This window comes from Triticum dicoccoides, chromosome 4B (genome assembly GCF_002162155.2).
Source record: "Triticum dicoccoides isolate Atlit2015 ecotype Zavitan chromosome 4B, WEW_v2.0, whole genome shotgun sequence".
NCBI lineage: Eukaryota > Viridiplantae > Streptophyta > Magnoliopsida > Poales > Poaceae > Triticum > Triticum dicoccoides.
In genome coordinates, this window is record NC_041387.1 from 403,168,075 (window position 1) to 403,183,423 (window position 15,349).

The window sequence follows — 15,349 nt, forward strand, 5'->3', positions numbered from 1 at the left end:
CAAGCTTAGGGACGCGCTTGTCCGAAATGTAGGGTAAGTTACCAGCGTATCCCCACCGGTTTTGACACTGCGACATGGAGCTTCATTTCCGGCTGAGGGGTAGAAGGGGGATTACGCGTGTCTGGGCTGTGGGACCAATTTCAGATGAGGAGGGAGTTCTCGCGCGTGTCGAAATTTTGGGATAACAAGGCACAGCACGGGATGAAGAGGTGCGAGTTTCAAAGCAAGTGAGACAAAAGATACTCGAGCTTGAAAATTTCGGGATAACAAGGTGTGGATTCCTTGTTCAGCAGAACAAACTTAATGTGTAAAAAAACAATTCATACAAGACACAAGAGAGTCATGTCCCCTTTACTATATTTCTACAGATGCCATTGAAAAAACTACAAGAAAAAGGTAAAAAAAATCTGGAGAACAAGATCACCCTGCACGGTACCAAATCGATTCACACTTCCCTCAACAACAACAAAAAACAAATCAATTCCCACCAAAATAAAGAGTAATGTACCTTTTTATATGATTACAAATGCCAGGATCTTGAATTTCAGTTTTTGAATCCACGTTATGTTGAATTCGAATATATCGTTAGGTGACCTTGCGGTTTATAATTGATGTAGTCGTACATTTTGATCTTCCATCATATATGAACATTTTACTCCACCATGTGAACATATATATTGTCGTCTACCATATGGACTAAATTTGAATCAATTTTCCTTATTTGAATACGATTGTTGTCAAGTTATACAATGATTTAAATATTATCTTGATAATAAAAAACATGCATATAGCAGTAATCATATTTTACTATGAACTACATGTACCATATGCTCTCCAATTCAAATATTTGTATCCATTTTATGTTGAATTCAAATCATAGTACATTATTGGTCTAGGTAGCGAGATGTTCGGGATAATCTAAACCCTGTTTTCATATGTATAATTTTTGGCTGAATTGGGACAAGTTTTGGTATAAGCTTCTTGCAAAACCGGAGATTCTCTCAACAAGCCTCGTGGTTCTGAGAAGGAACGTGTCACCTTTGTGTGCGAAACGATATACGCTGCCTCCCCCCTGATTTTCTTTACAGAGGCAACATAGAACTATATGAGTGCCCTGTTAAATTTTGGAATTATTTCGGGTTCGTTTGGCCTTTTTATACATTAATTGAGTTTCTGGACTTTTAATGTGCATAATCTAAATATGAACTACATGCACATGCTCCGGTGCACCAAAGTTGGTTGAAAAATCACATGTGTGTCCTTGGTTGAATTTCTAGGTCCCATGGAAGAATTGAGAATGAAATTCAAACATCTCGGCGTCGTGACTCGGCCGAGAACATCGAGAAATTTAGATTTTAAATTCATGTAAATCCAAAACTCGCCTAGAAATCATGAAACTTGGCATGGTGTCATGTCATGGCACTAACATGTTGTGGTAAAAAATTGGGCTGATTTGGAAGCTCGTGGTTCTAAGAGGGAACGTGCCATCTTTGAGTGTGAAACGATATACGCTGCCCCCCTTGAGTTTCTTAATAAAGGCAACATAGAACTACATGAGTGCCCTGTTAAATTTTGGAATTATTCCGGGTTCGTTTGTCGATTCTATACATTAATTGAGTTTCTGGTCACTTAATGTGCATAAGTCAAATTTGAACCACAAGCACATGCTCTCGTGCACCAAAGTTGGTTAAAAAATCACATTTGTGTCCTCGGGTGAATTTCTAAGTCCCATGCAAGAAATGAGAATAAAATTCAAACATCTGGGCATCGTGGCTCGGCCGAGAACATTGAGAAACTTGGTTTTAAAATTCTTGTAAATCCAAAACACGTCTGAAAATCATGAAACATGGCATGGGTGTCATGTCATGGTACTACCATGCTGTGGTAAAAAAAATTGGCCGAATAGGAACGGATTTTGGTATAAGCTTCTTGCAAACCGAAGCTTCTCTCAAGAAGGCTCGTGGTTCTGAGAGGGAACGTGCCACCTTTGAGTGTGAAACGATATACACTGTCCCCCTTGAGTTTATTTACAAAGGCAACATAGAACTACATGAGTGCCCTGTTAAATTTTGGAATTATTCCGGCTTCGTTTGGCCTTATTTACACATTAATTGAGTTTTTGGTCATTTAATGTGCATAATTCAAATTTGAACTACAAGCACATGCTCCCGTGCACCAAAGTTGGTTGAAAAATCACATTTGTGTCCTCGGGTGAATTTCTAGGTCCCATGCAAACAATGAGAATAAAATTCAAACATCTGGGCAACGTGGCTCAGTCGAGAACATTGAGAAACTTGGCTTTTTAAATCATGAAACTTGGCATGGTGTCATGTCATGGTAGTACCATGCCGTGGTAAAAAAATTGGCCGAATAGGAACAAATTTTGGTATAAGCTTCTTGCAAATCGGAGCTTCTCTCAAGAAGGCTTGTAGTTCTGGGAGGGAACGTGTCACCTTTGTGTGCATAATTCGAATTTGAAATACAAGCACATGTTCCAGTGCACCAAAGTTGGTTGAAAAATCACATGTGTGTCCTCGGCTAAATTTCTAGGTTCCATGCAAGAAATGGGAATGAAATTCAAAATTCTGGGCGTCATGGCTGGGCTGGAAACATTGAGAAACTTAGTTTTTTAATTCCTGTAAATCCAAAACATGCATGAAAATAATGAAACTTGGCTTGGTGCCATGACATGGCACCAACATGCTATGGTAATTTTGCAGTCCGATTTGCGAAGGCGCACACATTAACAATCAACAAAGTCATCTTGGAACAAGTGTTGTCACGTTACAATCGGAAACACAAGTATTATCAAAATCGTGGGTGTTCTATTTACTGTACCATTTACGTGCCGCCACGCGTCCCCATTTTTTATTAGCTAGGAGGCGTCGTGCTGGGTAGCTATTTGAGTACAAGAGGCGTGCGATTAGACCCCTACTCGTGCTTATCGGGAGGAGAGCCCTTTGACCTCCATCTGCCGTCCACCTCTCTCCCAAGGTCTCCATTAATGGCGCCCGAGCTTCGGTTTAATGGCGTGGCTATGTCTCACTCGATTGAGATTTAAGAGAGAGAAAAGAAAATCTGAAAGCACGGATCTTTATGTAAGATGCAACGGAGCAATATAGCATCTACTACGACTTATAGCAAGACTGATGAATATATAAGGACGATTAATTGTCTTACATAATTAGAAAGGTAATTTAAAAAGCCACATGCGGCTACGCCCAAAATACACAAGGGCAAAAGAAGAAGGAAGACAAGGATCTGGCTCGCTGATCTCTACTTTCTTGATGTGTTGCTGCAGGCCGCGGGAACTAGTCTTTGCGGCGAGCGGCGATGAGATCTTTCGTGTCCTCAAGAGCTGCTTGAGAACATCCACGGATTCCTCCACCAGCCTTTGGCGCTCTTTGCGGAGCATGTCATTCTCGTCCATAAGTTTCTTGACGATGACACCGGTCATCTTCAACAAGGCACTGGTCTCCTCCTGCTGGTATGCACTTCGGACGATCTTCGCCCTCAGCAGGTCGCGCTTGGCCCGGAGCCTCTCATTGCCCTCCCTTAGTTGTTGGATGATGCCGGTAGCCTATTCAAACGAGTCTTTCATGTCGGCCTGCAACCTCGCCCAGCCAGAGATCTGATCCTTCTGGCTATGGACGATCGCATGCATGCGCCTATAACAGTCATCGCATGCCTGCGAGAAATTTTCCCAGGCCGACACAGCGCGGCGGGACATTTCTGCTGCTTCCGTGGCGCGGACGGACTAGTCTGCTGCATCGACGGCGCGGCGGGACCTCTGTGCTGCTTCAGCGGCGCGGCGGGACCTCTGTGCTGCTACTTCCGTGCGGCGGGACATGTCGGTTGCTTTCGCAGCGAGGCGGGACATCTCTCGTGCTTCCGCTTCCATGCTCGCCTCTCCGTGGTGGCAATCTCTCGACCCAGAACTCACGTTGGCCATGGCAGACGCAAGGGAAGGATGCAGAATGACATGTTTGTTTTTGTGGATGAGGAGTTGAGGAGGAATGTGCAGTCATCTTGGCATACTAGTATTTATAACCGAGTACTAAAACACTCCTAAGTGGGAAACCGTTTAGGTTGTGATCGGTGTGAAGAGGTTTGCAATTCAATATAGCATGGTACTAATATGCTCCTAAGTGGGAAACCGTTTAGGTTGTGATAGGTGTGAACAGGTTTGCAATTCAATATAGCGTGGAGTAATTTGGAATGTGACGAGATGCAAGCTCAAAATTTATTGACGGTTCTAGTTTCTAAGTGTGGCACTATTCTCGGATGGAGTAGTTCTTTTTCTATACTGCTGTGTACGTGCAATAACTGGCACCGTTGTATACATATCTTACGGTTAATGGGGCGTTCGATAGGAATAGCCGCGTGGCGAGCTCTAGGCTAGTCTTTTTTTCCAGACGCATTAAACCTATCTCTCGGGACTTCTCGCATGCACCATCATGCCACCCACAAAAATTGTACTCTAAGTTTAGTATGTTATACAGGAAGAGAAGAGGTGTACGCACGCACTCGTCCTCTCACACACGCGTCTGTTTTTTCTCGAAAAGGAGGATGATCACCCCCGGCCTCTGCATCTGGGAGTCACACAAGCATCTGTAGCTACAAATTGTAGTGTTCTGAACCATCCGATTGGCTCTATCATGGATGTAACTATATACTAAAACATGTATAGATACATCTATATTTTGACAAATGGAAGGCATGTATTGTGGAACGGAGGGAGTGCTTGTCATCAAAATGGATAAAAAGGGACGTATCTAGAACTAAAATATGTCTACATACATCTCCTTTTATCCATTTTGATCACAAGTAGAACTTCTTACCCAAAGGGACTTTATATCCAACAGACACAAAATATCCGTTCGACTGTTGGAAATTACTGATCTGATGTTGAAGTAATTGCTGCATCGCCACCAAAACCCACCATTTCTTAAGCTAAACTAGACCGAGGTAATCCCTATATTAGCATATTACTAAGATAAACAGAAGGCACTGTAGAAACATTTTGGACGTGAGCTTGTCAATCTGAATGTGGAGGGACACCAGCTTAGCCCCGGCCAACAGCTTGGGCGGAACTGTGAAGAAGGTCAGCTCCTGCACGTTGACGTCGTCGGGATCCTTGCTGCTTGTCACCTCCATTTCCACCTTGATGGCGTTGGTCGTGCCTTTGGGCTCCCCCGGCGGGCCATTCGCCCACAGCTTGGCCACATAGTGCGGCAGTGGGGACACCTCCGCTCTGATGCAGACGACCGACACGGTGATAGGCGCGCCAATGTCGAGCACGCCGCCGACCAAGAAAAACGCGGGGCCGTCCTTCTCCGCGAACAGCAAGAGTCGTGGCTCCGACAGTGGCACTTGCAGCTGGAGCACCTTGCCGTACTGGATCCTGTGCACGGACATGGGATGCGCAGTGCTGATGTGGTGGTAGAGCGCCGACGGCGGGCCTTCGTAGCCGCAGACGCGCACGGGGCATTTGCAGGGCTTGAGCGGACACACCCTCTGGTGATCGGCGAGCTTGTGGTAAGTGACGTAGAGCCCACAGCCTTCATGCGGGCACTCCACCCTCACCGACCAAAGGACGGAGTCCACCGCCATGTTCCGCATGTCGAAGCCACTGCTGCGCTCGCACTTCTGGCACTGCCGCAGGTTCCCGGGGCGCTCGATGCGGCAGTCCGCGCAGGCCAGGTGCCCTCCCTTGCACTGCAAAAATCAATCGAACAGCACATCAATCAAGAAACCTCCACATTGCTCAATCAGCCAAATGGACGAGGTGTATTCGAACCTCATACACTGGAGGCGTCAAGGGGCGGAGGCACAAGGGCAATGGAGCACGGTGAGGACCATCGAGACCTTAGAGAGCTCCATCGTCGGGTCCTGTTCGGTCTGCATGATCTCGCCCTCCTCGTGCACAACCATCTCTTGACTTGGGCCGGGGCATTACTAAGCTTTACCGTCACATATTTTATACTAGTTCAAGGTGCATTAAATCAACACATGCAAGTATCAAAAGGAGAGTCACGGCATGCATCCATGCGTTGTAATTAATGCATCGGTAAACGCAAATTATTGAAATATATCGAGTGCAGTGCTTTGATTTGTCACGTCAACTCGTACATCAACGAGAAGTTTGATTATCCTCTCCCTCACGGAATTAACTGCACCTGCCTTTGGCTGTATGACATGTTGGCCACCCACCTGTCGGGCCCACCGGTCATACACGCAAAGGCAGGAGCGTCCCTCCCTCGCCCATGAGCGTGGTCATTGGCAAGACTAGGAGAAGCTTTCGCTACATGCTCTCCCTCCCGCACGCAGTGGACATGCAACAGTTCAATCGGTGTCAGATGCCCAGAAGCGTACTATAGTTCTCCTCTAGTGTAGTAGTACTCCATCATTGTTCGACTTCCCGAAGAGGCGAAGAGCCAAGCACAGCCCGGACGCTCGTGTGGCAGTTTCATGTGTAGAGTAGTCTAGGATAGCGTGTACCGTGCATGTACGCTTAAAATCGTTGGGGTCGGCTCCATGCTATATGGCCGTCTTGAAGTTCTTTAATTAAAATAGTCTTCTGGCCCTACCTGTCACCCTGGTGATTGTAGTTTGCACGCTCATCTGGTCAAGACAGGACTATATATTTTAATTTGTTTTTTTTTGAAAAGGGGGGACTCCCCGGCCTCTACATCAAAATGATGCATACGGCCACATATATTTTAATTTGTGGTGGGTAAATGTTAGAGGTTGCAGCAAATATATTGTACACTGTGGGTCTTTCAGCCAAGTTTATAGGCAAGCATGTGGGGCCAGTGCTATGATGTGTCGCGTCAACTCGTACAATGAGGAGAAGCTTGATTTTACTACTACACGCCTTCTCCCTCGCCCATGCGCGCGTTGCTCGCAAACGAGGACATGCTTTTGCTTAGTAGTACTTCTACAACAAGCTATCCCTCCCACTCGCGGTGGACAGACATGCAGCAGTGGATTTGACACTATAGAAGCAGTAGTAGTAACATCATTGTTCGTCTTCTCGAAGAGGCGAAGAGCCAAGCGCAAACCGAACGTGGCAGTTGCGAACATTGGAGCACGCATATAGCCAGGCTCTTGGATGAGACAAAATTGCTATGTGATCCCACTATTGTACTAGTACGTACAACTACTTGCTAGTATAGCCCTGTAAACCAGAAATGAGTATTTGCCCTTCTAGAGATTTCAACAAGTGAATAGACTACACCAAGACGGAGTACATATGGAGCAAAATGAGTGAATCTGCACCGTAAATAAATACGTACTCCCTCTGTCTCATAATGTAAGACATTTTTTAACAATACACTAGTGTGAAAAAACGTCTTACATTATGGGACGGAGGGAGTAGTTCTATCGTTTTCCTGTCCGAGGTGCACAATATTGAGTATACTGACTAGTCTCTTTTTGACACGCATTTACGTTTTTTGACATAGTATAGACACAAGCGCTCATATACACGCGCATACACTCACCCCTATGAACGCACACACGCACGTCACTATCATCTTGAAATTTATGAAGTCACCATAGGCACCTCATCGTTGACGGGTCCATATGTGCTTGAATGCCAAGGAGGGAGAGGGTAGCGCTTCCCAAGCCGTTGAACGGTCAATGATGCATCCTCAATTACATGCAGAGGGAATTAATTGGAGAAGCAGAATAGAGCCAGCACGATGTGAATGCAACAGAGTTTGGACTCTCATATAATAAAGGCGCCCCACCACTCCAATCCATCTACTCCCAAGTCTCTGCGCAACACTACTCACTCCAATCCAAGACCAAGTGACCAGAAGCCACAAGCACCTAGGGAGGCGATGGACGCAAGCGGCAGTCGGCTGTGCCAATGTTGGGGAACGTTGCATAAAATAAAAAAATTCCAACGTTCACCAAGATCAATCTATGGAGTCATCTAGCAACAAGAGAGGGGAGTGCATCTACATACCCTTGTAGATCGCGTGTGGAAGCGTTCAAGAGAACGGGGTTGAGGGAGTCGTACTCGTCGTGATCCAAATCACCGGAGATCCTAGTGCCGAACGGACGGCACCTCCGCGTTCAACACACGTGCGGTTGGGAAGACATCTCCTCCTTCTTGATCCAGCAAGGGGGAAGGAGAGGTTGATGAAGATCCAGCAGCACGACGGCGTGGTGGTGGATGCAGCAGTGATCTCGGCAGGGTTTCGCCAAGCTTCTGCGAGAGGAAGAGGTGTAGCAAGGGGAGAGGGAGGCTCCAAGAGCATGGGTGCGGCTGCCCTCCCTCACCCTCTTTATATAGGTCCCCTAGGGGGGCGCCGGCCCTAGGAGATGCAATCTCCAAGGGGGGGCGGCGGCCAGGGGGAAACTTGACCCCCAAGCCAGGTGGAGGCGCCCCCACCCCTAGGGTTTCCAACCCTAGGCACAGGGGGGCCCAAGGGGGGGCGCACCAGCCCAGCTGGGGCTGGTTCCCCTCCCACTTCAGCTCATGGGGCCCTCCGAGATAGGTGGCCTCACCCGGTGGACCCCCGGGACCCTTCTGGTGGTCCCGGTACAATACCGGTGACCCCCAAAACTTTCCCGATGGCCGAAACCTGACTTCCTATATATAATTCTTCACCTCCGGACCATTCCGGAACTCCTCGTGACGTCTGGGATCTCATCCGGGACTCCGAACAACTTTCGGGTTACTGCATACTGATATCTCTACAACCCTAGCGTCACCGAACATTAAGTGTGTAGACCCTACGGGTTTGGGAGACATGCAGACATGACCGAGACGCCTCTCCGGTCAATAACCAACAACGGGATCTGGATACCCATGTTGGCTCCCACATGCTCCTCGATGATCTCATCGGATGAACCACGATGTCGAGGATTCAATCAATCCCGTATAAAATTCCCTTTTTGTCAATTGGTACGTTACTTGCCCGAGACTCGACCGTCGGTATCCCAATACCTCGTTCAATCTCGTTACCGGCAAGTCACTTTACTCATACCATAATGCATGATCCCGTGACCAGACACTTGCTCACCTTGAGCTCATTATGATGATGCATTACCGAGTGGGCCTAGAGATACCTCTCCATCATACGGAGTGACAAATCCCAGTCTCGATTCGTGCCAACCCAACAGACACTTTCGGAGATACCCGTAGGGCACCTTTATAATCACCCAGTTACGTTGTGACGTTTGGCATACCCAAAGCACTCCTACGATATCCGAGAGTTGCACAATCTCATGGTCTAAGGAAATGATACTTGACATTTGGAAAATCTCTAGCGAAACGAACTACACGATCTTTGTGATATGCTCAGGATTGGGTCTTGTCCATCACATCATTCTCCTAATGATGTGATCCCGTTATCAATGACATCCAATGTCCATAGTCAGGAAACCATGACTATCTGTTGATCAACGAGCTAGTCAACTAGAGGCTCACTAGGGACTTGTTGTGGTCTATGTATTGACACATGTATTACGATTTCCGGATAATACAATTATAGCATGAACAATAGACAATTATCATGAACAAAGAAATATAATAATAACCATTTTATTATTGCCTCTAGGGCATATTTCCAACAGTCTCCCACTTGCACTAGAGTCAATAATCTAGTTACATTGTGATGTATCGAACACCCATTGCGTTCTGGTGTTGATCATGTTTTGCTCTAGGGAGAGGTTTAGTCAACAGATCTGCTACATTCAGATTCGTATGTACTTTACAAATATCTATGTCTCCATCTTGAACATTTTCACGGATGGAGTTGAAGTGACGCTTAATGTGCCTGGTCTTCTTGTGAAACCTGGGCTCCTTGGCAAGTGCAATAGCTCCAATGCTGTCACAGAAGAGTGTGATCGGCCCCGACGCATTGGGTATGACTCCTAGGTCGGTGATGAACTCCTTCACCCAGATAGCTTCATGCGCTGCCTCCGAGGCTGCCATGTACTCCGCTTCACATGTAGATCCCGCCACGACGGTCTGCTTGCAACTGCACCAGCTTACTGCCTCATCATTCAAAATATACATGTATCCGGTTTGTGACTTAGAGTCATCCAGATCTGTGTGGAAGCTAGCGTCGACGTAACCCTTTACAACGAGCTCTTTGTCACCTCCATATACGAGAAACATGTCCTTAGTCCTTTTCAGGTACTTAAGGATGTTCTTGACCGTTGTCCAGTGTTCCATGCCGGGATTACTTTGGTACCTTCCTACCAAACTTACGACAAGGTTTATATCAGTTCTGGTACAGGTCATGGCATACATGATAGACCCTATGGCTGAGGCATAGGGGACAACACTCATCTTTTCTCTATCTTCTGCCGTGGTCGGGCAATGAGCCGAGCTCAATTTCACACCTTGCAATACAGGCAAGAACCCTTTCTTGGACTGATCCATATTGAACTTCTTCAATATCTTATCAAGGTATGTGCGTTGTGAAAGACCTATGAGGCGTCTTGATCTATCTCTATAGATCTTGATGCCTAATATGTAAGTAGCTTCTCCAAGGTCCTTCATTGAAAAACACTTATTCAAGTAGGCCTTAATGCTATCAAAAAGTTCTATATCATTTCCCATCAGAAGTATGTCATCCACATATAATATGAGAAATGCTACAGAGCTCCCACTCACTTTCTTGTAAATGCAGGCTTCTCCATAAGTCTGTATAAACCCAAATGCTTTGATCATTTCATTAAAGCGAATGTTCCAACTCCGAGATGCTTGCACTAGCCCATAGATGGAGCGCTGGAGCTTGCATACCTTGTTAGCATTCTTAGGGTCGACAAAACCTTCTGGCTGCATCATATACAGTTCTTCCTTAAGATGACCGTTTAGGAATGTCGTTTTGATGTCCATTTGCCATATCTCATAATCATAGTATGCGGCAATTGCTAACATGATTCGGACGGACTTCAGCTTTGCTATGGGAGAGAATGTCTCATCGTAGTCAATCCCTTGAACTTGTCGATAACCCTTAGCGACAAGTCGAGCTTTATAGATGGTAACATTACCATCCGCATCCGTCTTCTTCTTAAAGACCCATTTGTTTTCTATTGCTTGCCATACTTTGTTTTCATACATGGATCCTATCTTGAATTGCATGGCTTCAAGCCATTTGTTGGAATCTGGGCCCACCATCGCTTCTTCATAGTTCGAAGGTTCACCGTTGTCTAACAACATGATTTCCAAGACAGGGTTGTCGTACCACTCTGGTGCGGAACGTATCCTTGTTGAACTTCAAAGTTCAGTAGGAGCTTGATCCGAAGTATCTTGATCATCATCATTAACCTCCTCTCTTGTCGGTGCTGGCACCACAGGAACATCTTCCTGAGTTGCGCTACTTACCGTTTCAAGAGGTAGTACTTCATCAAGCTCTACTTTCCTCCCACTTAATTCTTTCGAGAGAAACTCTTTCTCCGGAAAGGACCCATTCTTGGCAACAAAGATCTTGCCCTCGGATCTTAAGTAGAAGGTATACCCAATGGTTTCCTTAGGGTATCCTATGAAGACACATTTTTCCGACTTGGGTTCGAGCTTCTTAGGTTGAAGTTTCTTGACATAAGCATCGCATCCCCAAACTTTTAGAAATGAAAACTTAGGTTTCTTCCCAAACCATAATTCATACGGTGTCGTCTCAACGGATTTAGATGGTGCCCTATTTAAAGTGAATGTAGCTGTCTCTAGAGCGTATCCCCAAAATGATAGCGGTAAATCGGTAAGTGACATCATAGATCGCACCATATCCAATAGAGTGCGATTACGACGTTCGGACACACCGTTACGCTGAGGTGTTCCAGGCGGCGTGAGTTGTGAAACGATTCCACATTTCCTTAAGTGCATACCAAATTCGTGACTTAAATATTCTCCCCCACGATCTGATCGTAAGAACTTTATCTTTCGGTCGCGTTGATTCTCTACCTCATTCTGAAATTCTTTGAACTTTTCAAAGGTCTCAGACTTGTGTTTCATCAAGTAGACATACCCATATCTACTCAAGTCATCAGTGAGAGTGAGAAAATAATGATATCCTCCGCGAGCCTCAACGCTCATTGGACCGCACACATCAGTATGTATGATTTCCAATAAGTTGGTTGCCCGCTCCATTGTTCCGGAGAATGGAGTCTTGGTCATTTTGCCCATGAGGCATGGTTCGCATGTGTCAAACAATTCATAATCTATAGACTCTAAAAGTCCATCAGCATGGAGCTTCTTCATGTGCTTGACACCAATGTGACCAAGGCGGCAGTGCCACAAGTATGTGGGACTATCGTTATCAACTTTACATCTTTTGGTATTCACACTATGAATATGTGTAACATTATGCTCGAGATTCATTAAGAATAAACCATTCACCAGCGGGGCATGACCATAAAACATATCTCTCATATAAATAGAACAACCATTATTCTCGGATTTAAATGAGTAGCCATCTCGAATTAAACGAGATCCTGATACAACGTTCATGCTCAAAGCTGGTACTAAATAACAATTATTGAGGTTCAAAACTAATCCCGTAGGTAAATGTAGAGGTAGCGTGCCGATGGCGATCACATCGACCTTGGAACCATTCCCGACACGCATCGTCATCTCGTCCTTCGCCAGTCTCCGCTTATTCCACAGCTCTTGCTTTGAGTTACAAATATGAGCAACCGCACCGGTATCAAATACCCAGGAGCTACTACGAGCACTGGTAAGGTACACATCAATTACATGTACATCACATATACCTTTGGTTTTGCCGGCCTTCTTGTCCGCTAAGTACTTGGGGCAGTTCCGCTTCCAGTGACCACTTCCCTTGCAATAAAAGCACTCAGTCTCAGGCTTGGGCCCATTGTTTGACTTCTTCCCGGAAACTGGCTTACCGGGCGCGGCAACTCCCTTGTCATCCTTCTTGAAGTTCTTCTTACCCTTGCCTTTCTTGAACTTAGTGGTTTTATTCATCATCAACACTTGATGTTCCTTTTTGATCTCTACCTCTGCTGATTTCAGCATTGAATATACCTCAGGAATGGTCTTTTCCATCCCCTACATATTAAAGTTCATCACAAAGCTCTTGTAGCTCGGTGGGAGCGACTGAAGGATTTTGTCATTGACCGCGTCATCCGGGAGATTAACTCCCAGCTGAGTCAAGCGGTTGTGCAACCCAGACATCTTGAGTATGTGCTCACTGACAGAACTATTTTCCTCCATCTTACAGCTGAAGAACTTGTCGGAGACTTCATATCTCTCGACCTGGGCATGAGCTTGGAAAACCATTTTCAGCTCTTCGAACATCTCATATGCTCCGTGTTGCTCAAAATGCTTTTGGAGCCCCGGTTCTAAGCTGTAAAGCATGCCGCACTGAACGAGGGAGTAATCATCGGCACGAGACTGCCAAGCTTTCATAACGTCTTGGTTCTCTAGAATTGGTGATTCACCTAGCGGTGCTTCTAGGACATAATCTTTCTTGGCAGCTATGAGGATGATCCTCAGGTTCCGGACCCAGTCCGTATAGTTGCTGCCATCATCTTTCAGCTTGGTTTTCTCTAGGAACGCGTTGAAGTTGAGGTGGACATGAGCGTTAGCCATTTGATCTACAAGACATTTTTGCAAAGGTTTTAGACTAAGTTCATGATAATTAAGTTCATCTAATCAAATTATTCAATGAACTCCCAATTAGACAGACATCCCTCTAGTCATCTAAGTGAAACATGATCCGAGTCAACTAGGCCGTGTCCGATCATCACGTGAGACGGACTAGTCATCATCGGTGAACATCTTCATGTTGATCGTATCTTCTATATGACTCATGCTTGACCTTTCAGTCCTCCGTGTTCCGAGGCCATGTCTGTACATGCTAGGCTCATCAAGTCAACCTAAGTGTATTGCGTGTGTAAATCTGGCTTACACCCGTCATATTCGAACGTTAGGATCTATCACACCCGATCATCACGTGGTGCTTCGAAACAATGAACCTTTGCAATGGTGCACAGTTAGGGGGAACACTTTTCTTGAAATTATTTCGAGGGATCATCTTATTTAAGCTACCGTCGTTCTAAGCAAATAAGATGTTAAACATGATAAACATCACATGCAATCAAATAGTGACATGATATGGCCAATATCATATTGCTCCTTTGATCTCCATCTTCGGGGCGCCATGATCATCTTCGTCACCGGCATGACACCATGATCTCCATCATCATGATCTCCATCATCGTGTCTTGATGAAGTTGTCACATCAACGACTACTTCTACTTCTATGGCTAACGCGTTTAGCAACAAAGTAAAGTAATTTACATGGCGTTCTTCAATGACACGCAGGTCATACAAAAATTAAAGACAACTCCTATGGCTCCTGCCGGTTGTCATACTCAATGACATGCAAGTCGTGATTCCTATTACAAGAACATGATCATCTCATACATCACATATATCATTCATCACATCCTTTGGCCATATCACATCACAAAACACTTGCTGCAAAAACAAGTTAGACGTCCTCTAATTGTTGTTGCAAGTTTTTACGTGGCTTATATAGGTGTTCTAGCAAGAACGTTTCTTACCTACGTAAAACCACAACGTGACATGCCAATTTCTATTTACCCTTCATAAGGACCCTTTTCATCGAATCCGCTCCAACTAAAGTGGGAGAGACAGACACCCGCTAGCCACCTTATGCAACTAGTGCATGTCAGTCGGTGGAACCTGTCTAACATAAGCGTACGTGTAAGGTCGGTCTGGGCCGCTTCATCCACGATGCCGCCGAAGCAAGATAAGACTAGTAGTGGCAAGAAAATTAACAACATCTACGCCCACTACTGCTTTGTGTTCTACTCGTGCATAGCAACTACGCATAGACCTAGCTCTGATACCACTATTGGGGAACATTGCATAAAATAAAAAAATTCCTACGTTCACCAAGATCAATCTATGGAGTCATCTAGCAACGAGAGAGGGGAGTGCATCTACATACCCTTGTAGATCACGTGCGGAAGTGTTCAAGAGAACGGGGTTGAGGGAGTCATACTCGTCGTGATCCAAATCACCGGAGATCCTAGTGCCGAACGGACGGCACCTCCGCATTCAACACACGTGCGGTTGGGAAGACGTCTCCTCCTTCTTGATCCAGCAAGGGGGAAGGAGAGGTTGATGAAGATCTAGCAGCACAACGGCATGGTGGTGGATGCAGCAGTGATCTCGGCAAGGCTTCGCCAAGCTTCTGCGAGAGGGAGAGGTGTAGCAAGGGGAGAGGGAGGCGCCAGGAGCATGGGTGCGGCTTCCCTCCCTCCCCCTCTTCATATAGGCCCCCTAGGGGGGCGCCGGCCCTAGGAGATGCAATCTCCAAGGGGGGGCGGCGGC